Consider the following 25,425-nt stretch of genomic DNA (forward strand, 5'->3'; position numbering starts at 1 on the left):
TGGTGTGTAGCTCTTTCATATGAAAGAGAGAAACTGTTTGAAATCATGAAGAACAAAAATTGAATCTCACACATCAAAAAACCTGTTAGATATTTATTGCATCTTCAAAAACGGAGCAGAAGATGTTTCGTTTTTTTTTCATTTGGTCGGCTGCTTTAATAATGTTCCATGACCTGACCAGCCTTTCCATTCAGTTGCTGGATCTGGCAAAAGGCATTGTGACATCAGAACTCAACTGTAATAAGTTGTTACAGTTGTGTTCTGAAGTCATTTATTTATAATAGGTGATTAGTGCATCAAAGGTCACCTATTATAAAGAAATTAGAGAATTTCTTTTATGCAGAATACAGAATCCCATGTATTATACTGATCATTGCAGCCACCTTAGATTGAAGTTTTCATTACCATTACCATGATTGCAAACCATATTCTAAGAAGGTTGCCTTTTATTCTTATAACAGACACCCCTTCACCGCCCTGTGTAGCCAGTACAATGTGGAACCGGAAGGCTGGCTGGATAGAAGATGCATGCGTACTTGTACCCTCCCTGGTGGTGGCCACAATCAGTGGCTGATGCCAGGGGAGGGTTTTAAAAAGTCACTGGTGCTTTGCACCTGAGGATTGACTCCCACCCCCAGGAAACACAGAAGATCTTCTCTGCAACTGATGTCACAGTTTCACCACCAGAGCAGCGGAGCGGACTAGGTGAGTGTCCTCTCCCTTCTCCGGTGGGGAAAAAAGGTCAAAATGGCCTCCCAGATGCTAGGGAGGCATCAATGGAAAGGGGGGAGCCTCTCTTTTCCATCAATGCCTCCCTGGCACCATTTCCTGGCTATGGATCATAGCACAGGCACGATCCATGGCCAAGAAACGGCACTAGGCCTCAAGGATTGCTTCGGGAGGCGGCCCCATGTAAGTGGGCTGGCCTCCCCAGGCTTTGATGAATGGTAGACGAAGAATTAGATATTTAAGGAGAAAGTGAAAAGAAAAGTGTATTTGTCAATTAAATTGAGTGAGATTTGCTTTCAATATGAACCTTAAAAATTTGGAGTTGAAAAAAAAATTAAAGCACGTCTACAGACACATCTGCAACCAAACCCTTTCTTTTCAGGGTGAGGGTCTGAAAGCTTGACCACTACACCACATTTAATTTTATATAGTGTGCTTACCCGAAAAAGACCTATGACATGCTATTCACAGATCGTGATGGCAAAGAGACGTGAAAGTTCCTTCATTATGAAGTCTTAACAGTCAAAAGAAAAGCAAATGAAGAGACACACTGGAATGGCATACTGGGATTTCAGCCTTCCACCTTGTGAGTGACAGTCCAAGAGCTTTACTAGTAAGGCAGAAGTGACTCTGCTCTGCCCTGCATCAAAACATAACTATAACATTCCAACCCAAGATCCTGCTAGTCAGATCAGAATATTTGAAACATTTGAATGAAGAGACCATTGCAATACCAATGTCTTTCTCTCTCTCAGAGAGAGAGCGATACAGAAAGTGACAGAGAGAGAGAGAGAGAAATAAATTGACAGAGAGAATGTGAGAGAGGGGAAAGACAGGGAGAGTGGTTTTATAGGCTTTGATGAAAAATATACATAGAATGACATATTTTAGAAGGTAAAAATAAAGGTGTATTTGTCAGTTAAATTGAGTGAGAATTGCTTTCAGTACGAACCTTAAACATTTGGAGTTAAAGATATTTTAAAGCAGAGGAATGTCAACAGACACACCTAGAAGAGAACCTACTGCTCTCAGTGTGAAGATCCGGGACATTTTCCACTAGGCCACAGGGGATTCTTTTGTGTACAATATTCATAAAGGTCTATGACATGCAGTGCACAGATCGTGATGGCAAAGAGACGCGAATGTTCCATCACTACAAAGGTTTAACAGTCAAAAGAAAAGAGAATGAAGTCACACATTGTCATGACATACTATGATGTAATCCTTCCACCTTGTAAGTGACAGTGCAAGAGCTTTACCAGTAAGGCAGAAGTGACTTTGCTCAAACGTCATCAAAACGTAACAATAACATTTCAACCAAAGATCTTGCAAGTTGGAGTCTTTGAGGTATTTGAATGGTGAGACCCTTGCAATACCAATCTCTCTCTCTCAATCTCTCTCCCTCTCTCTTCAATCCCATTATGGGATGGGATGGTAGAAAGAGAGAGACAGAAAGTGACAGATAGAGAGAAAGGGAGAGAATTTAAGAGAACTAGATTGACAGAGAGAACTTGAAAAAGAGAGCGGGAAGAGAGAGGGAAAGTGTGTTTTTAGGCCTCAATGAATAACATAGGAAGAATTAGGTATTTTAGGAGAAAGTGAAAAGAAAAGTGTATTTGTGAATTAAACTAAGTGAGATTTGCTTTCGGTATGAATCTTAAACATTTAGAGTTAAAAATAATTTAAGGAAGAGGAATGTCTACAGACACTCCCGGAATCGAAACCACACCTCTAAATGTGAGGGTGTTTGATCATAACCATTAGGTCTCAGGGGATTCATTTATGTGCTCTTTCGAGGAAGACCTATGACATGCAGTCCACAGATCATGATGGCAAAGAGAAGTGTTAGAGAGCAAACTTTATTATTAAAAACTAAAATATAATTTAGAAATGTAACATGTGTTTAAAAGCCTAACTGAAAATGTGTGTTAGAAATATAAACTTGTAGTTTAACCTTATCAGTGGGTGTGTCTGCCAATGGCCGACACAAGCACACCCTCTCTGGTGCAGGCCACGATCAGTGGCCAACGCCAGGGAGGTGTTTTAGAAATCCTCTGGTGCTTTGCACCTGAGGGCTTTTTTTTCTTACCCCTTGGGAGATGTCTTCTCCCACCCCTCTGCCCATCTGTGACATCAGCGAGGCACACTGACATCCTTAGTTTTTCCCAAAGAAGGATCGAGAAGCAGGTGTGCATCATCTCTCCACTCCAGTGGGGAAAAAAGGCCAAAACAGCCTCCCCAGATAACAGGGAGGCATTGATGGAAAGGGGAGAGTCTCCCCTTTCCATCGATACCTTCCTAGCACCCCTCCCTTGCTGTGCCTCAAGCCATGGGCAGGAAACAACACTAGGTCCCAGGGATTGCTTCGAGGGGGGTCAGACCCTATGTAAGTGGGCCAGCCACCCCCGTCATGGGGGCAGTATAATTTTTTAAAATAAGAGTTTTCCTTTGGGGGGGGGGGGGAATCGCGCCCCTCCAGGGGATACCATTTTGTTAAAAAAATAACAAAAAAAATATTTTTTAAAAATGGCAGGTCGGCCCTCTTGACAAGGGCCGACCCATATGGAGGCATAGTTTTAAAAAAAATATGTGTGGCTTTACTGAAGCTGCGATCAGCCCCCAGGGAAACCACATGATTTAAAAAAAGAAGAGGGAGAGAGAGTCTCTCTCCCTCTCTTTCTCTCTCTCTCTCTCACTCTCTCTCTCTAGTGCAAAGGATTCTGGGTGACAAAAGCCATTGAAGGCCCCACAAGTAACCCCATCCTGGATTCCTCTAAATGTCTAGTTTTCAAAAATTGTACAGGTTTGGTAGGTTTCCCTAGGTGCCGGCTGAGCTAGAGGCCAAAATCCACAGCTCGGCAGTTTGCAAAAAACACATTTATTTTCATTGGAAAAATGAGATGTGTCCACATTGTGTTTTGTGGCATTTCCTGTCGCAGGCACTAGGCCTACCCACACAAGTGAGGTACCATTTTTATTTTAAAAACTTGGGAAACTAATAGGTGGAAGGAAGTTTATGGCTCCCCTCAGATTCCAGAAATTTGCAGCACCAAAGTGTGAGGAAAAGGTGTTTTTAGCCCAATTTTGACGTTTTCAAAGGATTCTCAGTGACAGAACCCAGTGAGAGCCCCACAAGTTACCCCATCCTAGATTCTCCTATTTGTCTAGTTTTAAGAAATATACAGGTTTGGTAGATTTCCCTGAGTGCTGGCTGAGATAGAGGCCAAATTTCACAGCTAGGCACTTTGCAAAAAACAAATCCGTTTTCACTGGAAAAATGTGATGTGTCCACATTTTGTTTTGGGTCACTTCCTGCTGTGGGCACTAGGCCTCCCACACAAGTGAGGTACCATTTTTATCAGAAAACTTGGGAAAATGCTAGGTGGAAGGGAGTTTATGGCTCCCCTCAGATTCCAGAACTGGAGGAAAAAGTGTTTTTTAACCCAATGTTGGAGTTTGCAAAGGATTCTGGGTGACAGAACCAAGTGAGAGCCCCACAAGTCACTCCATCCTAGATTTCCCTAGTTGTCTAGTTTTACAAAATGTACAGGTTTGGTAGATTTCTCTGGGGGCTGGCTGAGCTAACCACCAAAATCCACAGCTAGGCACTTTGCAAAAAACACATCCGTTTTCATTGGAAAAATTTGATGTGTCCCGTTGTGTTTTGGGGCATTTCCTGTTGCGGGCACGAGGCCTATCTACACAAGTTAGGTAACATTTTTATCAGGAGACGAGGTGAAACAGAAGAGAAGAACAAGTGTTATTGTCAATTGTCTTTCTCTACATTTTTGCCTTCCAAATGTAAGACATTGTGTAAGAAATAAGTCATTTTGACAAATGCCCCGTAATTCACATGCTAGCATAGGGACCCCGATTTCATAGATGTGCAAATAACCACTGCTTCTAAACTCCCTACTTTATGCCACTTTCAGAATTGCATAGATTTACTTGTTACCTATTTTTTATTCTTAATATTTTACCAAATGAATTGCTGTATACTCGGTATTCAATGAAAACCTATTGCAAGGTGTAGGTCATTTCTGGGCTCTGGGTACCTTAGGTTCTTGATAAGCCTATAAAGTCTATATATCCCCACAACCAGAAGGGCCCAGCAGAAGTAATGGTGTATTGCTTTAAAAAATCTAGTATAGGCGGAAAAATTTAAGGAAGAAAATGTAGCCAGAAATGGCTGTTTTTTCAACTCAATTTAAATATTTTTTCATTTCAACTGTTACTTTATGTAGGGAACTCTTAAAGGATCTACACAAATGACCCCTTGCTGAGTTCAGAATGTTGTCTACTTTGTAAAAAATTTTGCTGTCCAGGATCCACCATTGGTTTCACACCCATTTTTGTCACTAAGTGGAAGGAGAGTGAAAGCACACAAAAAATAGTAAAAATGGGGTTTGTCCCAGTAAAATGCCAAATCTGTGTTTAAAATTGCCCTGCGTTGTTCTGATTTCATACCAAGTTTTTATTGCAGCATATTGTCTTCCCATCATCTGAATTGTAAGGCCGAATTCCAGGCGAATTTGTGCTGGTGAAGCATTTCTTGGGAGACCAAATAAAGTCTTATATGTGTTGGTTTGCAATGTATCCCAAAACAATGCATCCTTCCCATTTACCCTTTATTGTACCCTGTTCAGAAAAGCAAAATGTCTTTGGGAAAAATGTAACTGTGATCAATGGACAACCCAGTGAAACCAGCAAGCCCATGCTTGAGGGAAATGTCCTAACTAAACTGCTGGTTGAAGGGTACTAACTCTAAGCCACTATTACTATGATATGTTGTATGCTATGCTGACCTGAGATGTGGCAACCAGTTACTATGTTATGCTAACATGAGATGTGGCGACGAGCTAAAGTTGTCTCTAGTTAGATCTAGCGTGGGAAGTAGTTAAAGAATTCACATTTTAAGTTAAAACGTGTAGGAATTCTAAATGTTATGATGCTAGCTCTTGGTTACCTTTGACTGGTGTTATGTGTAAATAGGAAATTCAAAAGTCAGTCAAATAAATCTTTATTCGGCCAAATGTTTGGTCATAAAAGCAAATTTTAAAATATATCCAATATATAGAACATATTAAAAATAAAGGCAATACATCAACTGTACACTTGAATACATTACCTCATTGAAAAAAAAAAAAAAAATACAACATTCAACGCCCTAAAATGCATAACATTTTCTCAAATTAATAGCGGCAATATTAAAATTGAGGCCAGCAGTGCAATTTTCGATTGAGAAGAGAGACTGCAGACATTTAAGCCCATCTTTATGAGAAAATAACGGTTTTGAGAAAAGAATGACTTTCAGAAAACGCCACAGTAGAGCTTAATATAAAGTGTGTCGTAAATTGTGCTGTGTTACAGTCACAGGGACAGAACGGGAGAGAGGCATGCCAGGAATCTACAACGGGAAAAATTGTTGAGTCTGAACCATCTAAGGTTAAATCTGTACTGAGGTTAATACATTAAAGTTAAGTATGGTTCAGAGCTTGCTCTTTGGAAAATTTGCATGCACCTAATTACTGAGGACATATCCAGAACGCTTACAAGTCTTCTCTCCTCTTCATAGGACACAAAGGTGGTCATTACAACCCTGGCGGTCGGTGTTAAAGCAGCGTTAAGACCGCCAACAGGCCGCCGCAAAACAAAATGGAATTACGACCGTGGTGGAAACCGCCAACATAGACAGCCACCTTAACACTCCGACCACCACGGCGGTACAAACAAACACTGCGGCGGTCACCGCCAACGGACAGGCGGAGGACAATGTACCGCCCACAGAATTACAACCCACCAATCCGCCACCTTTTCCGGAGCGGATTCACTACGAACAAAAACACAGCGGAAACAGGACTTTGAAGGGAAAACGCTCACCTCTACACACCCCACGAGAAACCAGGACGCCATGGAACCAGAGCTCCAGAGTTTTCCAGCCTGTATCTTCCTGCTCCTCTCCCAGGAGCACGAACGCCGGCGGCGAAGACCGCGGTGAGTACTGCACTTACGACACAGGGGAGGGGGGAGGGAAAAAACAGTGACACACACATGCAACACCCCCACCCTCACCCTCACCCACTACAACACACATGCTAATACATCATGATACATCACAGTTACACCCCCCAAACCCCCCCTGGAAGAATGCAAGGACAAAAGGAAATGAGTCGAAAAATTGTGATATATTCAATTACAAACATCAGAAATATTTACAAATATATACATTTATACTATATACAATTAAATACACCAAGAACACAAGTCCAAGGGAGTCCACCATCATAGTCCGTGGATCACTGGTCCCAAAAGCCATGGGCGAGGCCCACACAAGATACCCGAACAAGACGGAGAGAACACTGCAGGGGCATCAGATAGAAATAAAACAGGCACCTCAGGGGGAAGGGAAAGGGTAGGCACCTCAGCCGGTTGAGTGCACGACGCCAAATCCACAAAGGGGTCCCATGCCCACTGTTCAATCCTGGGGAGTGCAAAGCCACAATCTCTCAAGTCTCTGCAGTGTGTGGTTTGCCTACTGCCATATCCTGGGGAGTGCAAAGCCACAGTCTCTCAAGTCAATAACAGTGGGTGGGTTGCCCACTGCTATATCCTGGGGAGTGCAAAGCCACAGTCTCTCAAGTCTCTTCAGTGGGTGTTTTGCCCACTGCTTCATCCTGGGGAGTGCAAAGCCACAGTCTCTCAAGTCTCTATAGTGGGTGGTTTGCCCACTACTTTATCCTGGGGAGTGCAAAGCCACAGTCTCTCAAGTGGATGTCAATCTCCACTGGTTCTGGAGGGGGCCTTGTGCCCAGAGTGCTTCATCCTGTCAAGGACAGAGGTAGTGGATGTCTTTCTCCACTGGTTCTGGAGGGGGCCTTGTGCCCAGAGTGCTTCATCCTCCAAGGACAGAGGCAGTGGATGTCTTTCTCCACTGGTTTTGGAGGGGGCCTTGTGCCCAGAGTGCTTCATCCTGCCAAAGACAGAGGTAGTGGATGTCTTTTTCCACTGGTTCTGGAGGGGGCCTTGTGCCCAGAGTGCTTCATCCTGCCAAGGACTGAGGTAGTGGATGTGATACTCCACTGGTTCTGGAGGGGGCATGGTGCCCAGAGTGCTTCATCCTGCCAAGGACTGAGGTAGTGGATGTGATACTCCACTGGTTCTGGAGGGGGCATGGTGCCCAGAGTGCTTCATCCTGCCAAGGACAGAGGTAGTGGATGTCTTTCTCCACTGGTTCTGGAGGGGGCCTTGTGCCCAGAGTGCTTCATCTTGCCAAGGACAGAGGTAGTGGATGTATCTCTCCACTGGTTCTGGAGGGGGCCTTGTACCCAGAGTACTTCATCCTGCCAAGGACAGAGGTAGTGGATGTATCTCTCCACTGGTTCTGGAGGGGGCTTTGTGCCCAGAGTGCTTCATCCTGCTAGGGGCGGCCTCTGTAGCGTCAGAGCTTTTGGTGCTCATGGGCCTGCGGTGCTTGTGGCGACGGTCTCTTTGGCAGCGGTGCTTGTGGCGGCGGTGTCTTTGGCAGCGGTGTTTGTGGCAACGGTGTCCTTGGCAGCGGTGCTTATGGCGGCGGTGTCCTTGCCAGCGGTGCTTGTGGCGGTGGTGTCTTTGGCAGCGGTGCTGGTGGCGGCGGTGTCTTTGGCAGCGGTTCAGCTGCTGGCGGTCCTGTCTGTGGCAGTGGGGCTGCTGGCGGTCATCTCCTGGGCAACAGGGCTGCTGCTGGTGGTCCTGTCTGGAGAAGTGGGGCTGCTGGCGGTCACCTCCTGGGCAACGGGGCTGCTGCTGGCGGTCCTGTCTGGGGCAGTGGGGCTGCTGGCGGTCGCCTCCTGGGCAGCGGGGCTGCTGATGGTGGTCCTGTCTGGGGCAGTGTGGCTGTTGGCGGTCGCCTCCTGGGCAACGGGGCTGCTGCTGGCGATCTTCTCCTGGGCAGTGGGGCTGCTGGCGGTCGCCTCCTGGGCAGTGGGGCTACTGCTGGCAGTCCTTTATGGGGCAGTGGGGCTGCTGGCGGATGCCTCCTCGGCAAGGGGGCTGCTGTTGGCGGTCTTCTCCTGGGCAGTGGGGCTGCTGCCGTTCACCTCCTGGGCAGCGGGGCTGATGGCGGTCTTCTCAGCCATGTGATCTTCCCAGACTTGCCGGTTTTCTGGTGCCCCTTCCCCACCTTGGAAGGTGTCGCAGCTGACTCCACAATCCCAACTGTACCCCTGTGAGTGGCTTTGGTGGCTGGTGTTTTCCCCCTCTCCCGCTGGGCACTGGCCAACTTTTGATGCTTGACAGGTGGGGGACTGTCCGTGCTGTGGCTTCTTGCCACACTGCCTGCCCTGCTGCCTGGTGCACTCCATAATCTGGTGACTACTGGCACCACTGGTCCCGCCGATGTTGTGGCTGATGTGCTAGGTCGGGCCCTAGCAGACTGACGGGTGGGGGAGGTGAGGGAAAGAGGTCAAGGGTGGACAGGAAAAGTTTCTTAGGAACACTGGGATGGGTAGATGGAGAGGGTTTGGGAGTGGAGGAAGAGGTAGTGGTTGTAGGAGGTGTACGTTTGGGGGGTTATTCTAGCTTTGGAGGAGGTGTTAATCCGTCCCAAAAGTGACGGAAAAGTGACGGATTTACCACCAGCCGTATTACGAGTCCATTATATCCTATGGAACTCGTAATACGGCTGGTGGTATATCCGTCACTTTACCGTCACTTTTGGGACGGATTAACACTCCTCCAAAGTTAGAATAACCCCCTTGGTGACTTTGGGTGGAGGTGCATGGGCTGGAGGCTGTCGCGAGGTAGATGGCTGTTGGGTGGGTGTGCGTCTGCGTTTGTGTACCTTGGGAGGTGGCCTCACAGACACACTGGGAGAGGACACAGGGAATGTGTGAATGGTAGTGGGGGTGGTAACTGCACGTGAGCGGGGTGTGGTGGTGGGTGTGCTGGTGATGGACGTAGTGGCTGATGATGTAGTGCATGCAGGTGTGAGTGGAGACAAGACAGGGAGGGATGAGGGAGACCAGGAGGAGGGGGACACAGTGGAGGCAGTGGATGTTGGTATGTCTGCATGTGTCTGATGCTTGCTTGAGTGCCTGTCGGATGTGTGGTGCTTATGTTTGCCAGAGCTTCCTTTGTGTGTTGAGGTGTGTACATGCTGGTCTGATGGTGTGTTTGGGATAGGCTGAGGTACAGGAGTGTGGGTATGGGTGGAGGAAGTTGGAGAGGGGAGGCTAGAGACAAGGACAATGGCTGTCATCAGTGCTGAGGCCAGAGTCTGAAAAGCTCCCTGAAGGGCTGCCTGACCAGAATGAATGCCCTCCAGGAATGCATCGGTTTGTTGCAACTGCCTCTCTACACCCTGGATGGCATTCAAAATGGTAGACTGCCCAACAGTGAGGGACCTGAGGAGGTTAATGGCCTCCTCACTGAGGGTAGCAGGGGTGACAGGGGCAGGGCCTGAGGTGCCTGGGGCGAAGGTGATGCCCACCCTCCTGGGTGAGCAGGCACGGGGCAAAGGCTGAGGGGCTGCTGGGATGGCGGTGCTAGAGGGGGGGTGGCAGCTGTACCTGTAGATGAGGGGGCACATATGGGCCCGCCACCGCAAGGGAGCTTCCATCAGAGGAGGAGTCAATATCGCTGGTGTCAGCTCCTGTCCCCGCTGTGGAGCTCCCCTCTCCCTCCGACCCACTGGTGAATTCGGAGTCCGTAGTCTCGCCCTCCAGGGCCATGTGGGATGCAGCTCCCTCCTGCTCCGGTGCCACTGCTCCTCTGCCTGATGATGCTAATGCACAGAAGTACAGGGAGACCACAAAAAGGGGGGGGGAGATAGAAGAAAGACATGTTGAGTGCATGCAATACCGCTACCGTTGACGGACACGACAGACACAGAAGCCCCCTGCACTATACCACGCACTTGGGGTCCACTATTCAATCCCTAGGACATGATTTACAAGGCTATGTCCGATTGCTGCACACATGGATGTCACAGGAGCCTGACTAGGTGTAGTTGGCACTGTACACAGGTGGGGTGGGGTGCCACAGCATCTGCCTGAAAAAGGGGACTTAACTAGCAAACTCGCCATGGCCTAGGGGAACCCACAGCCCACCTCCCCCACACAGACACCTACAATGTGTGCTGAATCAGCTGAATGAGAGTGTACTCACCCCCTTCAAGCACCCATCCAACTCCGGGTACGGCACCGCCAGGATCCTGAACATCAGGGGGATCGTGGTGCGACGGGCACCCCTCCCACGGTGGGAAGCCATCCCTAGCTGGGCCTCCGCCGTCTTCTTGCGCCAGAGGCGAATGTCTTCCCATCTTTTATGGCAGTGGGTGCTCCATCTGTGGTAGACCCCCAGGGTCCAGACGCCCTTGGCGATGGCACGCCAAATATCCTTCTTCTGGTGGGCGCTGACCTACAGGAATTGTACAGGGGAAAACGAAAAGTTATTACCAACTGCATCGTCACAGTCATTGACCCGCATCCCCACCCTTGCCATGTGGCACATGCACTCACCATCATTTCATGCACGCCTCACTCTCCCCCCCTATCTTTCATCCACACCACTCCACACAGGCATTTCCCATCCAGCATGCTCCCAGTGTACTTACCTGTTTGTCTGGAGGACCGTAGAGTAGCGTGTACTGGGGGAGGACCCCATCCACAAGTTTCTCCAACTCCTCTGTGCTGAAGGCAGGGGCCCTTTCCCCAGACGCACAAGCCATTGTCTCTTCCAGACTGAGGTCACAGCAGCACTTGCAGTGTAGGTCCTCTCCTGTCGAAGATCAGGTATCGAGTGATTGAACAGATAGAAAATGGCGGTCACGTCCGTGGCAGTGCGTACCCTCACGGCCAGCGTACACCGTCATTGGCTCCTCGGACCCATAGGGTCCAATGTTAACCAATGCAGAATTGTGCTGCAGTGTTCGACCGCCTACCGCGACGGTGTACAACGCCAGCGCAGTTACCTCATATCCCATTGTCCCACTTTACAGGTCAGGCAGCCGCCATTTCAGGGGCCCACATGGCTTTATTTTTAACTGCGTCACACATACCTAGGCCTTGGCTCAACACTCATAAAGGCAAAGTTCATTTTAAGAATAGTTTTCTGAGTAAGCTTTGTTTACGTACCTCAGAATTGGTTGACTCTGTGCTCGCTGTTCTCCTCCATCCACTGGGGCATGTGAGGAGATGGTGGCGTCCTCCGGTGTACATACCGCTGGTGGACCTGTCGACAATGGAAGAAAGACGTAATCATCACCTATAGGCTTGATCGTGCCACAATCCTGGAACTGTGTGCCCAGTTGGAGCCAGACCTTATGTCAGCTATCCGCCATCCCACAGGAATCCCCCCTCAAGTGCAGGTGCTGTCAGTACTCCATTTCCTAGCAAGTGGGTCAATTCAAACAACAGTGGCCATAGCATCAGGGATGTCCCAGCCTATGTTTTACAATGTGTTGTCCAGAGTGTTGGCTGCCCTGCTGAAACACATGCAGAGCTACATCTTTTTCCCTCAGGTGGAGGATTTGCCTACAGTGAAAGATGATTTCTATGCCCTCAGACATATCCCAAACATCATAGGTGCCATTGATGGGACACATGTGGACTTGGTCCCCCCGCAGGAGTGAACAGGTGTATAGAAACCGGAAGAGTTACCATTCGATGAATGTGCAGATGGTGTGTTTGGCAGAACAATACATCTCCCATGTTAATGCCAGATTCCCTGGCTCAGTGCATGACGCTTACATCCTGCCGAATAGCAGCATTTCTTATGTGATGGGACAACTCCAGAGTCATCGTGTGTGGCTATTAGGTGAGGACATGGACCCTATACAGTGTGAATAGGTGTCTGGGTCTGGGGATGTCCCTAAGAGTTAGTGTGTGTCTAACAGTTGTCCCTCGCCATTTGCAGGTGACTCTGGTTACCCCAAGCTGTCATGGATACTCACCTCAGTGAGGAATCCCAGGACAAGCCAGAGGAACTCTACACTGAGGCCCATGGGCGAACTAGGAGGATTATAGACCGGACCTTCGGCCTCCTGAAGGCCAGGTTCCGGTGCCTCCATATGACAGGTGGTTCCCTAGTCTACTCACCAAAGAAGGTGTGCCAGATCATCGTGGCCTGCTGAATGCTTCACAACTTGGCTTTGCGACAACAGGTGCCTTTTCTGCAGGAGGATTATCCAGATGGAGGTGTTGTGGCAGATGTGGAGCCTGTGGACAGTGAAGAGGATGAAGCAGAATAAGAGGACATCGACAACAGGAACTCTGTGATCCTGCAATACTTCCAGTGAGACACAGGTAAGAAGACAAACCTGCCTGCTACATGTACTTTAACACTGCTACCTCTCTACTGTCTGTCATTTACACCCAGTGTATGGTCACTGAGTTTTCACTTTCCCTTACGATTTCACAGATGTGGGTCCCACTGTGTGACATCTGCTTTGCTTCCTCATGGACTAGTGCTGTGTGACATAGGTACGTTGACATTACATTTGAAAGACCATTTTGTCACTGTAATTGCTAATACACTAATTCAAAATCACAGACAGACTCCTGATTGTTTTGTGCTTTAAGGGTGTTTATTTAAGTGCTCAATATTGGAGGGGGTTGTAAAATGGTGAGGGGTGATGGTGGAGGAATGTCCTTGGCAGAGTCCAAGCTTTAGTCTCACAGGTGCATTGTCCAAAGGGGCATAGGAAGTGGAGCTGGGGCAGTTTGAGGATGGACAGGGTGACAAGGTGGGACAAAAGGATAACAATCAGGGTGGTCTCATTTCTTGGCGGGGGTCTTGGCATTGTTCTCTGTCTTTGTCCTGGATCTCAGGGACCATTTGCGGGGTGGTTCTCCATCTGCAGGGGGTGGGGTGCTGGTGTGGTGGTCCTGTGGCGGTGCCTCCTGTCCACTATCGCCGGCGGAGGTGGTGGTCAGTTCATCATCCAGGCTAGTGTCAGGTGCCCCTTGTTGTGCCACAGTGTCCCTCCTGGTGTTGAGGACTTCCTTCAGCACCCCTACGATGGTGCCCAGGGTGGAATTGATGGATCTGAGTTCCTCCCTGAACCTCAAATTCTGCTCCTCCTGTAGCCGCTGGGTCTCCTGAAACTTGGCCAGTACCGTTGCCATTGTCTCCTGGGAATGGTGGTAGGCTCCCATGATGTTGGAGAGGACCTCGTGGATAGTGGGTTCCCTTGGCCTGTCCTCCCCCTGTCGCACAGCAGCCCTCCCAGTGCCCCTGTTTCCCTGGGCCTCTGTCCCCTGAACGGTGTGCCCACTGCCATTGCCCCCAGGTCCCTGTTGTTGTTGGGGTGGTGGGTTAGCCTGGGTTCCCTGTAGTGGTGGACACACTGCTGCTTGATGTGTCCTGGGACAGAGGTATGGGCCTGCTGGGTGGGTGCTGTGCTGGTGTTTCCAGAGGGGGGAAGCTCTGTGGTGGCCTGTGACTGTGTCAGGGGAACCAACTGTCCCGAGGTCCCAGATGGGTCGGGCTGGTCAGCTAGATCCAGTTGGACAGAGCTGCTGTCATCACTGTGGGCCTCTTCTGTTGGTGGTGTGGACATGTCTGGACCCTCCTGTCCGGTGACATTGGGTAGGGGTCCTGCAGGGATGTAAAAGCATTATTATTGCATCTCTGTGTGCCATGGTGTGCAATGGGTGGATGACTGTGTACCCCAGTGCTTGCATTCCTGTGTGGGATCTGGTGTGATGATGATTTAGGGGGGTGTATGGGTATGTGCAGTGGCCATGCTTTGGTGATGGGTGTCCATGCTTTGGTGTTGCATGCAGGGCTTGGTGTTGGGATGGGTAGTTTGTGATATTAGGACATTTGTGAGGAGTTGGAGTGATGGGGGTGAGGGCGAGGGTGGGGATATGTGATGGCATGCAGGTAGGGTGGGGGATGTAATAGTAAAGATGTGACTTACCAGAGTCCATTCCTCCAGCTACTCCTGCGAGGCCCTCAGGATGCAGAATAGTCAAGACATGCTCCTCCCATGTTGTTAGTTGTGGGGGATGAGGTGGGGGTCCGCCGCCAGTCCTCTGTACGGCGATGTGGTGTCTTGAGACCACGGAACATGGAAGCTTTGTGATTAATATGACACAATATATCATGGCACTGAGAGGCACTGATTGAAAATACGTTTTTGAACATCGTCTTGGAACCATTTCCCCATCGCCCTTGTAACAATGTTATTTGTGAACTGAGGCAAGTATGTGCCCCACATTCTTATAGAGAGAGAGCAACATTATAGTCTATTAAATCAAACACAATATGTTTGTATGCCTTTTAAGCTGAACTAACCTATTTGAGGGTGCTTTCATATGAGATAAGGAAAAAAATGGCATAGTGCTGAAATAAAATATTTGGCTAAGGTCACACAATTTGGTTATGCCGGAAAGTAGGGATTAATCCCAGGTTTGCTAGTTTCACTTTGTACAATTCAGCCACCAAATTGTTCTATATTTGTCTCCCCTTTTTATCTCAAATGTTAATGCTTTGTTTTAACTCTTTTTGCATAATTTCCACACTGCTTATCAAGCACTAGAGAGATAAATGCACCGCCTCCTTCCTCATGCCAACTTGTTTCTTCCAGTTTGTATTGAAAGCTAACAGTGAAATACCTCAGATTGTTAGCATTAGCATTAGCATTAATTTTATCGCTGCCGGTATGTTAAAATGCCAGCGCAATTGACTTTCATATGCAGAACCGGTGGCATAGCCACTGTGGCATGGGCCCTAGTTAGGCCTGGGTACAGGGGTACCAGATTTGCCAGGACAGTCCTAGTTTTTACCAGCTAACCAGGCAGAGTTTTGCAAATTTGACTCGTCCCCGTTTTCAGAAAGGGTTGACTGAAAAGAATGGATACAAGTTTGTATGTGCTGTAAAGCAGATCTAGTTTTCAGCTGTTAATAGAAAGCAATATAATTAATAGATATGATACTGGCTTTAAAAATCCCACTTTATTTACTGTGGATGTTGATTATGATGGTATTTGATTAACCAATTTTTGTTAAGGTAAAGTACTGCTGCACTTGTCTAATACTGTAAGGACTGTTTTGTGATGCGTCTTTGACTGTGATGTACTTGATGGATTCTTAACTACATCACAGCGAATGACTGCAACCAGGCAACAGTGGGAGTTGGAGGAGAGATGGCAGGCAATGCAAGTCCTGTTGTGGTGGCTGTATTAACGCTATACTGAAATTGAAATAAAATAATTGGAAACACCGTTCCTGTCAGATGTACTTCTTAATATTGGTGACAAGGAATGCATGGAAGTGATATTTCCTCTGAGACATGAAAATAAATAATTTTGCACTCTTTCCTCACCAGTTTCCATGTTTTATTCAGTGACGGCGTGCACACGTTTTTTGTTTAACAGTGCCAGTAGTGCGCGAGCTGTGCGTCCATAATTATCAGCAAGCAGCAGTTGCGCTTGCACATTTACCAGCAGACAGCGGCTATCAGCAACTAATAAATAATACCTCCAGTGTCAGTTTAGACATATTACTACTATATTGACGTGCTGTACTTATCTACTTCAGCACCGTACAGCAACGTGGGAAGATGCTACCACGTGCTTATGGTGTCTGGATTCATCTGAATGATTACTAGCACTGAAATGGAAATGGAATTATAAACACGGAAGGAAGCATGCACAGCTCAAATAAGCATTGAAATAGAAATAGGACTAGCAAGTACAGTCTAATAAGCATTAAAATAGAAACAAGGCTCCATTTATATATACAAAAAATAATAATCAACACAGCCACCACAACAGAAAAAGATAGAAAAATCACATAATTACCATAATACAGTAATTTCTAGTATTTGAGTTGCCCAGTTTTTTTGCATTGTATTTTGCTTTCTGCGTCATTATTTACTCACCTTGAAAATGGCAGCAGGGAGCATGTTACCACCTCCACAATTCCTCTCAGATGCAGGGTATCCAATACTACCCTGGAAGAGATGGAGAAAAATGCTTGACTCCTACATAATAGCTACAGGTGGAGAGAAATTCTCTCCAGCAAGGAAACAAGGTGTACTCTGACACAATTAGGGAATTGAAGGTCGTAACATTTATGAAAGCCTTGATGAAACTACTATAGGTACTGCAGAAGGGGAACCACAAGATAATTTCAAAATGTCTATGTTAATGTTGGAAAAAAATTAAGGACCAAAAATAAACATAGTTATGGAAAGACCTAATTTTTTTTCAAAAGATCAGGGAAAAACATGGAAATTATATAGCATCACTTAAGAGTTTAGCACGAACATGAAATTTTGGAGACCTAACTGACTCGTTGATCAGAGATCAATTAGAACGTTGCACCAATAATCCAAGGGTTCAAGAAGAACTGCTTCCAAAGAATCCAACTTTGAAAGAGGCACTGGAGATTGTGGAGGGAATGGAACACACAACAGGTTGGGTTTGAGAAATTGGAGAAAAAACTGTTAATGCAAGTGTGTCACAGGTGAACGCAATTGGTGTTAAAGAGGATGATTATGATCAAATCAACCACCTGGAAACGATAAGCATCAACAATACCCAGAGCAAGGAGAAAAATAAAGGGAGGATAACAAAAGAGTCTTTCCAAAAGAAAATTTCAAAATAAAATGTTACAGATGTGGCACCCTAAATCATTTTTTGAATAGTCCTATCTGTTTTGCTAGGAATTTATCATGCAAAGGTTGTGGAAAAAGAACACATCATAAAAGTATGCAGGAGTATTGAAGTAAATAACATTGATCTACCAGATATGTAATAACACACTGTATGATGAGGTGGATATTGGTCGTATAAAAATGCCTGAATGTCAAATTACTATTGATGACAAAGAAGTTACAGTCTGGACAGACTCAGGATCACTGTATACCTTAGTTGGAGATAAGAACTGGGAGCGTATATTTGGAAAACAAGACATACAATTCAAGGAACCTAATATCAATCCAGGAGGGTACAGAGGAATCAAAATTGACCTCCTTGGATATACTACAATGAAAATTCATTTCAAGGGGCGAGAAACAGTTGGGAAAGTTTATGTGGCCAAAAGAGGTGACAACATGTTTGGCTGGTGACATCAGAAGGATTTGGGCATCATCTTAAACCTTAATGCCACTGATCAAGTCATGTTAGTAGAAAATGTAAGTGGTGGAGAGGATGTAATCAAGGAACTCCCTGATGTATTTACAGATCAACTTGGAATTCTCAAGAATTTTGAACATAAAATAATTCTCAAGAGTGGTGTCAGTCCTCTAGTTCATAAAGTAAGGAAGGTACCAAATCTTATTTTGAAGCTTTTGGAGCAGGAGGTAGACAAACTCAAAATTGATGATTTAAAGAAATTTAATCATCAGAGTGGTTGGCCCAAGCAGTGCTAGTACCAAAAGATAATGACACTAAGATGAGGATGTGTATTGACTTGAGGGAGTTAAATCAACGCATGTGGGTAGATGGCCAACCGTTACCCAACTTAGCAGAGACTTTATCCATGCTTGAAGGGGCAAAGATTTTCAGTGTAATGGATCTTCCGGCAGCATATCATCAAGTAATGCTACATAAAGACTGCCGACATCTCACGTCTTTCTTAACACCACAAGGGGCTTTCAGGTTCAAAGGTTACCTTTTGCTTTGGCATCAGTAGCTGCATGTTTAGGGGATTTGTCAATTGAACATCAACGCACAGCAGTTTATGCTCCACAAGCTAATGGCCTTGTAGAAAAGATAATGGACTTGTGAGAGATTGTGCCCAACTAGCCATAGCAAATAGAGGAGTTTTTAAAAGTATTTTGAGGATTAAACTTTGGGCCCATTGCACTACCCCAAACATCTTTACAAAGAAATCTCAATTTCAATGTATGAATGGACGGGTGGCAGGATCCAACTTGAACCCCAAATGGTTGGGATGGAACAGTGGGAATGAGAGTGCTGACAGGAGCAAAGTTCTTATTCATCAAAGGGAGAATAAGGAGCAATTTGATAATAAGCATTGTGCTGTTGCTAGGAACTAGAAAATATGGGAGTTGGTATGCATGAAGAAACCAAGGTGGTCGACTAAGTGGGAGGCTAAGTTCATAGGACCATTTCGTATCAAAGATCTTAAGAAAAATGTTGTGATTCGAAAATGGGGAAGTATGGAGAATGTCTAGATTGGCTAAGGTTAATTGGAATTCTAGAGTGATGGAAACCAACCAGCAAGATTTTGATCGTGAAAACAGAAGGAAAATTGGTCATTATTATAAAACAAGTACTTCACACAGGGAGGCCAGCATGAAAAGGAAGCCTGAATAGTTCAAGGACTATGTATAATTCTTCTCCTAGCTTCCCTAATGTGTGATTATTTTCTGGAACTGTACATATATTTTCCAAGCAGGCAATTGGTTAAGATATATGGTAGGTTGTTGCTGAATATACACATTACGATATTACGATATTACGATGGGTCGTGATGGTGTGGGCGTATTTCTGTTGGCGTGACGGTGGAGGTTTTGTTATCGCCAGTTTATCACTGACCTTTGGTGTGGCGGACTTGTGTGGGTGTTTGAATATTGGCGGATTCCGTGCTGTGGGTCATAATAGCTGTGGCAGATTTCCGCGGCGGTGTGTTGGCGGTCTTCTGCACGGTGGTACGCGACTTTTACAGCCAATGTTGTAATGAGGGCCCTAGTGTGTGTGTCACTTGCCCCTATTCCATAGCCCCTACCCTTATAAAAAGTCTATTGGGTCTCGCCGCCGTCTTCCTCCATCAGAAGTCCATGGCCAGTCTGCTGCATACAGAGCTGTAACATCTACATACGGTGGGTGGAACACGTTTACTTGACGGTCTTGTCGGGTCTGCTGCAGATGTGGCTTGGTGGTAACACCATCAAGAGCTAAATCAGGCCCTTTATCATATTTTAGATGATGTTTGCTGTCAGCCGCACCTATGCACTGATGCACTAAGAATGATCAGGCTGATCTTTATCCACCAGTAGAATGGCTGAGCCAAAAACAGCAAAAACCATCCTTGCAGGAGCTTCAGCTGCTCATATCCACATACAAATCCCAGAACACTTTAAATAAAACATTATTACCAAGCTCTTGAGTGATGCCAGGAATGCCAAATAGTGCATGGCCATATAAAAACTATATTATTCAGAGATGCCACTACTGCCTGTATACCCTTGTAGCCGCCGACCCTATCACCAAAACTAATGCAGAAAGTGGCATGTGTGAAAGCCACTTACTGCGCACTTGTAACCTTCTGCAGCCCTTTCACACTGGATTGCCTCTGCTTCTCCCTGTGATTCTCCAACATGTAATTGAGCATTCTTTTTCTGTGCATGCTCACGTTGTTAAAAGCAGCTGCAAAGGTCTCTTGTATGATTTGCGAAGTGTGTGCACTCTGAAAAGTTAGGGTGTACACACACATACGCCTCACAGGGAAAACTGGTCCCTAGTATATAGTGTAGAGGGTGCATCCTGTGCCTGGAAGTTAAAAGCCAAAAGGGCTGCAGCAACTATTGTGACAAGAGTTACAGTGGCAGTGCAAACATAGCTTTGAGCCTACCCTGTAGCATACACCTGCACTGTAACCTGTTCAAATAACTCTTTGTGACAGGTAAAAACATACCTTTTAAATATTTGTAAGTGACCACTATACAGGTGCTGCAACCCAAAAGGTAGGGTACATGGTATTTAAAAACGGAGCTTACAGTAACAGTGGCATATGGCAGGTCTAGCTGTACTATGTAGACAATAAGAGTATAGATTAAAACACTAATACTATACCTCAGTATATAAAAACAACTGTTTTTAACAGTTGTAAAGAAATCCAAGTCGATAGTGAAGTTATACTATTTTTAATAAATAATGAGGAAACGTGTGTGTTAGAAAGTCATCCTTTACCTGCCTGAGCTGGCAGAAGGCTAAATAGCATAAACCTCTTGCAGCCCCCACTGCATGTGCTGAGCCTTGAAATGGTGTGAACTGCCATACAGGAGCAAACTATAGGGTTGAAAGGATTGAGATGGCTCCTCTGGACCTCACATAATATTCAGAGTGTGGGATGTGGGCAACCTGTGATACCACACTATCAAATCCAACTTGACACATCTGTTGAGCCACATGTAACAATTAGGGTGAAGTTGAAAGTGAGCGAAGAGGATACAAAGACAATCCATGTAGATTACCTGTCTGGTTGCTAAGAACCCTGCTGTTTTCCTAACAGACTGTTGTTTATGGCCTTTTTGTGGGTACAGTGCCTGCTTCAAAATGGATTATAGTGTTATATGTGTGAGGGCATTAACATTTCTATAGTGTACTCTCCATACCCAGCCCTAGCCCTCAAAGTCCATGTTTAGTGTGACAAAGACTTTTGACATCTTGATAATGCTTTAACACATGACATTCAGCCTGTTTGTAGTAGGACAGACCAGAACTGCTGCAAAAGTGGGGAAGGGTTATCAATGGTAACTTTTACTCATTTCCTTAGGGAACAGCCAGGAATTATTTTAGCTTCTGGAGCTTCTTTCATAACCTCTATGTGAAAATCATGAGATAAAATAAGGTTTTCTTTCAAACATGGTCCATCGAATTCCAGCCGAAAGCAAGCATTTTATTGAGATATAATCATCTTAGAACACCCAACAATTCCTAAAATTTTTAAGGTACCACCAGCAAATGATTTATAGTAAGACCAAAAGCTTTTATCACCATTTAAAGGTGCTCCTTTTTCTGTTCCCCCAAAACCTGGCATTTGCTACAATGAATTTCAATAGGCAACATGTGTTGTGGGTTCATCTTGCTTGGGCACATTTATTTTTGCCCTTTTATCTAGATACATATTTCATTTTGTTTGTCCAATGTATTTTTTTTTTTAGCATGGCTTGCTTTTAAGAGAGAGGTTTTATCAACTGCCTTTCTGTGAAAGTATTGCTAATAGCTGCTTTGCACAGCATTTCATCCTATCCCATTTCAGGCTGTACATGATAGATTACCTAGTACTGCCGGCCCAAAAGTACTGAGCCAACCTTCTAATCTGAGACATATTATCACATCAGGCCTTTTTTCAGAACACAACACGTTTTGTTATAAAACTACCACACAGGCTGAAGGAGGTTAGAGGGGACATTGCGGCCAGCCGTCTTACACTGTGTGCCACTTCATCGCAGCTTTGCTGACCTTGGCCTTGTCTTTCCAGCCAACCAGGAGGACTGCTAGCAGATAACAGCTATGCTCTTACATTCGATGCAAGAAGTGTAGGAAGGAATTGTTAGACTTATGTTTATGGCAGTATGTTGGAACTGTTTATGTTTTACTCTAATGGTCACAATCCTAAATGTATTATGTTTCATGTTCCTAATAATTGCAGCTCATACCTTTTTACATAGAATGCAGTTGCTTCAATAAAATACATTGTAACATATCCTGTATTTCTCTGTCTGTCTTCGCATGTTTAAAACTTGAGAAAATATGAAAGAGGTAGGATCTGTTTCACCACAACTTCTCTGAGGAGTCAGAGTGTCATGCGTCAGGCTGCCACAAAACACTTTTAGATTCTGGGTTTGGGTGAGGTGCTGCTAGCTATTTGAAAAGATTAGGCCAACGGCTTTCAGTCAGTGTGGGACTGAATCAGTCACTCACACGTGGTGGTGCTGCCACCCAAAATCAATTAGTCTCACCCGTACGGTAAGAGTGCTCCAACACATCACAACCATTTGACCCCCCCTACATGTCCTTTAGGATCAGGGTGTACTCACCTTGTCCCCCCCCCCCCCCCCGATATTTTTCTAATTCATTTTCAGGACATAGAGACCACCCCTAAATCCTGTAATGGCTGCCAGAACATATTGTTTAGGTTGTGGCAAATTAATCAGAATCGACTTCAAAGGGACAAACAGAGCATGTCTGGGCATCAATAGTCCAGATCACATCTGGGCATCAAAAGTCCAGATATCACTATGGTGATCATTACCAGTGTGGCGGTCTTATGACCACCACACTCGCAGTGGTGGTCTGGACCGCCGTGGATGCAGCAGTCCGACTGCCACATTACAACCCTGGCAGTCTGACTGCAGGGAAACCGCCAGCTCTGCCAAGATCATGGAACCCGGTGTCCTGGTGATCATAATCTGCCAGGGTGGCACTGCATCTGTTCTCTTCCATGAAAAGGCTGGTGGAGAACAGGTGCCGAGGGCCACAGGGAGGCCCCTGCACTTGGCATGGGCAGTGCAGGGACACCCCTGACCACCACCATTGCAGACATTGTACCCTGCTGGCTACAGCATTGCCGCCGGCTCATTTACAAGCTGGAGACAATGCTGTAGCCTGCATCCAGCTACGGGGAAACTCTTAATAACTTCGGCAGGGAGGTTGCCTGGTAGGAGGTGGTCACCCTTTCAGGGATTTTCAATGAGGCCCTATATATTTAAACCCTTCATGACCACCCTCAGCACTTCTTTATCTGTGAATGTAACAACAGCTGAATAGAGTTATGTCAAATAATGAAAAGTGTGCTTTCTATTTTCCATGCTTGGTGTAATTCCATTAATCTGTTTTTTTCTGTGTTCCTCACCATGCATTGCTAATTACCTACCATATTACATCAGCTGTGACATGTCCCGTGACATCATTGATAACATCATTGATAACATCATTGCAACATCCTAAATGACATAATTGATGACAGCACCATGCATTGCAAGGACATGCATTACAGTTACTTTATGTGTCTTTTATATAGCAACTCAAGAAAAAGATTGCAGCACTCCAATGCAGTAGACATCAGTCTATTTCAATGAACCAACACACTGCATTTTCACCTTTGTTACAAATCATAAATCAAGTTTGCAAGTTCAGACCATGAACGTTTATTTCAAATTCAGAATCATGACAGAAAGCAAAAAGATTAGCTAGTCAGACAATTCAATAATTCAAAATGAGCAAGAAAGCATAACATACAGTCACCCTCCAGAAATATTATAATGTACAATTTAATAGCAAACTGACATAGGGACTGTTCAGTTTGAAATGTATTAGAAAAGTCTGGCACACTTACAAATAAGACACTTTCTACATGTTTTCAAACAGCAAAAGGCACACGTGACATGGTGTGAAATGAAGTGATAATGACAACAATCATAAACACATGATATATTCAATGCAGCATTGCTAGAGAAATCTTCTAAGGGTATAAATATAAGTAATGCAACTCATCACAGGAACAGGAAAAGTGCTTGAGTCAGAAGTAGGTACAGTTAGAATGCAGCTTCTTCTAAATCCATGAAAGTATTACATTTCTCCTCATGTATTTCATGAAAAATTCAAAACATGGAATGAGAGGAAAGTCCTCCAACAGTGCAACATTCATAGTCTCATCTCTTTAGCTACAAGAAACCAGACCAGAATCTCATAAATTAGTTTTGCAATCTACTTGTGCTAACTGAATCACACGAAAATATTCATTAATCTTTTTTAGTAAATATGCTTTCACAATTCCCCCTGATGATTTTTTTAATACACAACACTTTTCCATAATAGGTCATGCATTGCTTTTTGTTTCCTCTTCTTCATTTCCTCTAAAGGTTTTAATTTGTCGAACACTTTCTGATGTAAATTTCTTCCCTTTTCTTTCCCTGGTTGTTGTTATCTTTTCACAACCACATTTCAACTTGCATTTAATGCAAGCAATTTGAAAAAGTTTAAATAGAAGAAATACACCAGTTAGACTAAAAATAGTTATAATAATTGTGGGTAGTATTTATTTCATCAGATCTCTACCCACATCAACATATCATTCACCAATCATTTTAATCATACTGACCCATGAACCGATCCCTTCCCAACCACCAGCCTCTTCCTATGTTTTAGTTTCACACAAAACATTACTTATGCTAATAATAGAATCATTAATTAATGTGCTATTATCCAGCACATATGTACAACACTGCTGGACCCTCATTACACAGCACCTCACACAAGCAAAATATTTATAGCCATTCTATTTTGAATGACCACTGCTTGAATGGCTATTGTCTCTTTGACCAATTTAGTTACATTACTGATGGAAGTAGTAGCCAGTCAATCTACTAAGGTACACACCTTTTTCATCTTTACACCATTTAAAGCCACACCAATAGGAGGGATCTGCACACCAAACGTATCCATGAGCACTTGAGCCAACTCTTATTTCACTCTCTTGAGATGCATATTATTAATTTCTCTCATTTCAATCACATGAAGCACTCTGGGAAAACCTAAAGCTGAATAGCAGGAACCTGTCCAATTACTTGGAATGTTAAAATAAATTGTTTTACCACGCATATTATAGTTACCTCTGAATATAGGATTGTGACCCAACATAACATCTCTGCTAACTATGTACCTACAACTACATGTAAAATTGTTCTATTAGTATTGTTATTAAAAATCGAATTCTTAATTAGGAAAGTCTTCAAACAGTGATTTGTAGTCTATTTCAATCCTCATCAACAAATTATGTTTCAATAAAATTGACAAATATATAATGTATGACAATCAATAGCCTAATTGAGGTTCATAATAAGTAATGCCTCTGAAACTGAGTTAGGCATGTGTACAAATATAACATCTAGAAATATTATAAATTCGCTGATATTCACTGAATAAACTAAGTATTTTCTCTAAAATTCTCAATAGATCCCTCTCAGAACTCATTTACTAATTCTTAAGTCACCTTTGTCTTCAGTAGCACACCTTA

The sequence above is a fragment of the Pleurodeles waltl genome, chromosome 3_1, assembly GCF_031143425.1.
Source record: "Pleurodeles waltl isolate 20211129_DDA chromosome 3_1, aPleWal1.hap1.20221129, whole genome shotgun sequence".
Taxonomy (NCBI): domain Eukaryota; kingdom Metazoa; phylum Chordata; class Amphibia; order Caudata; family Salamandridae; genus Pleurodeles; species Pleurodeles waltl.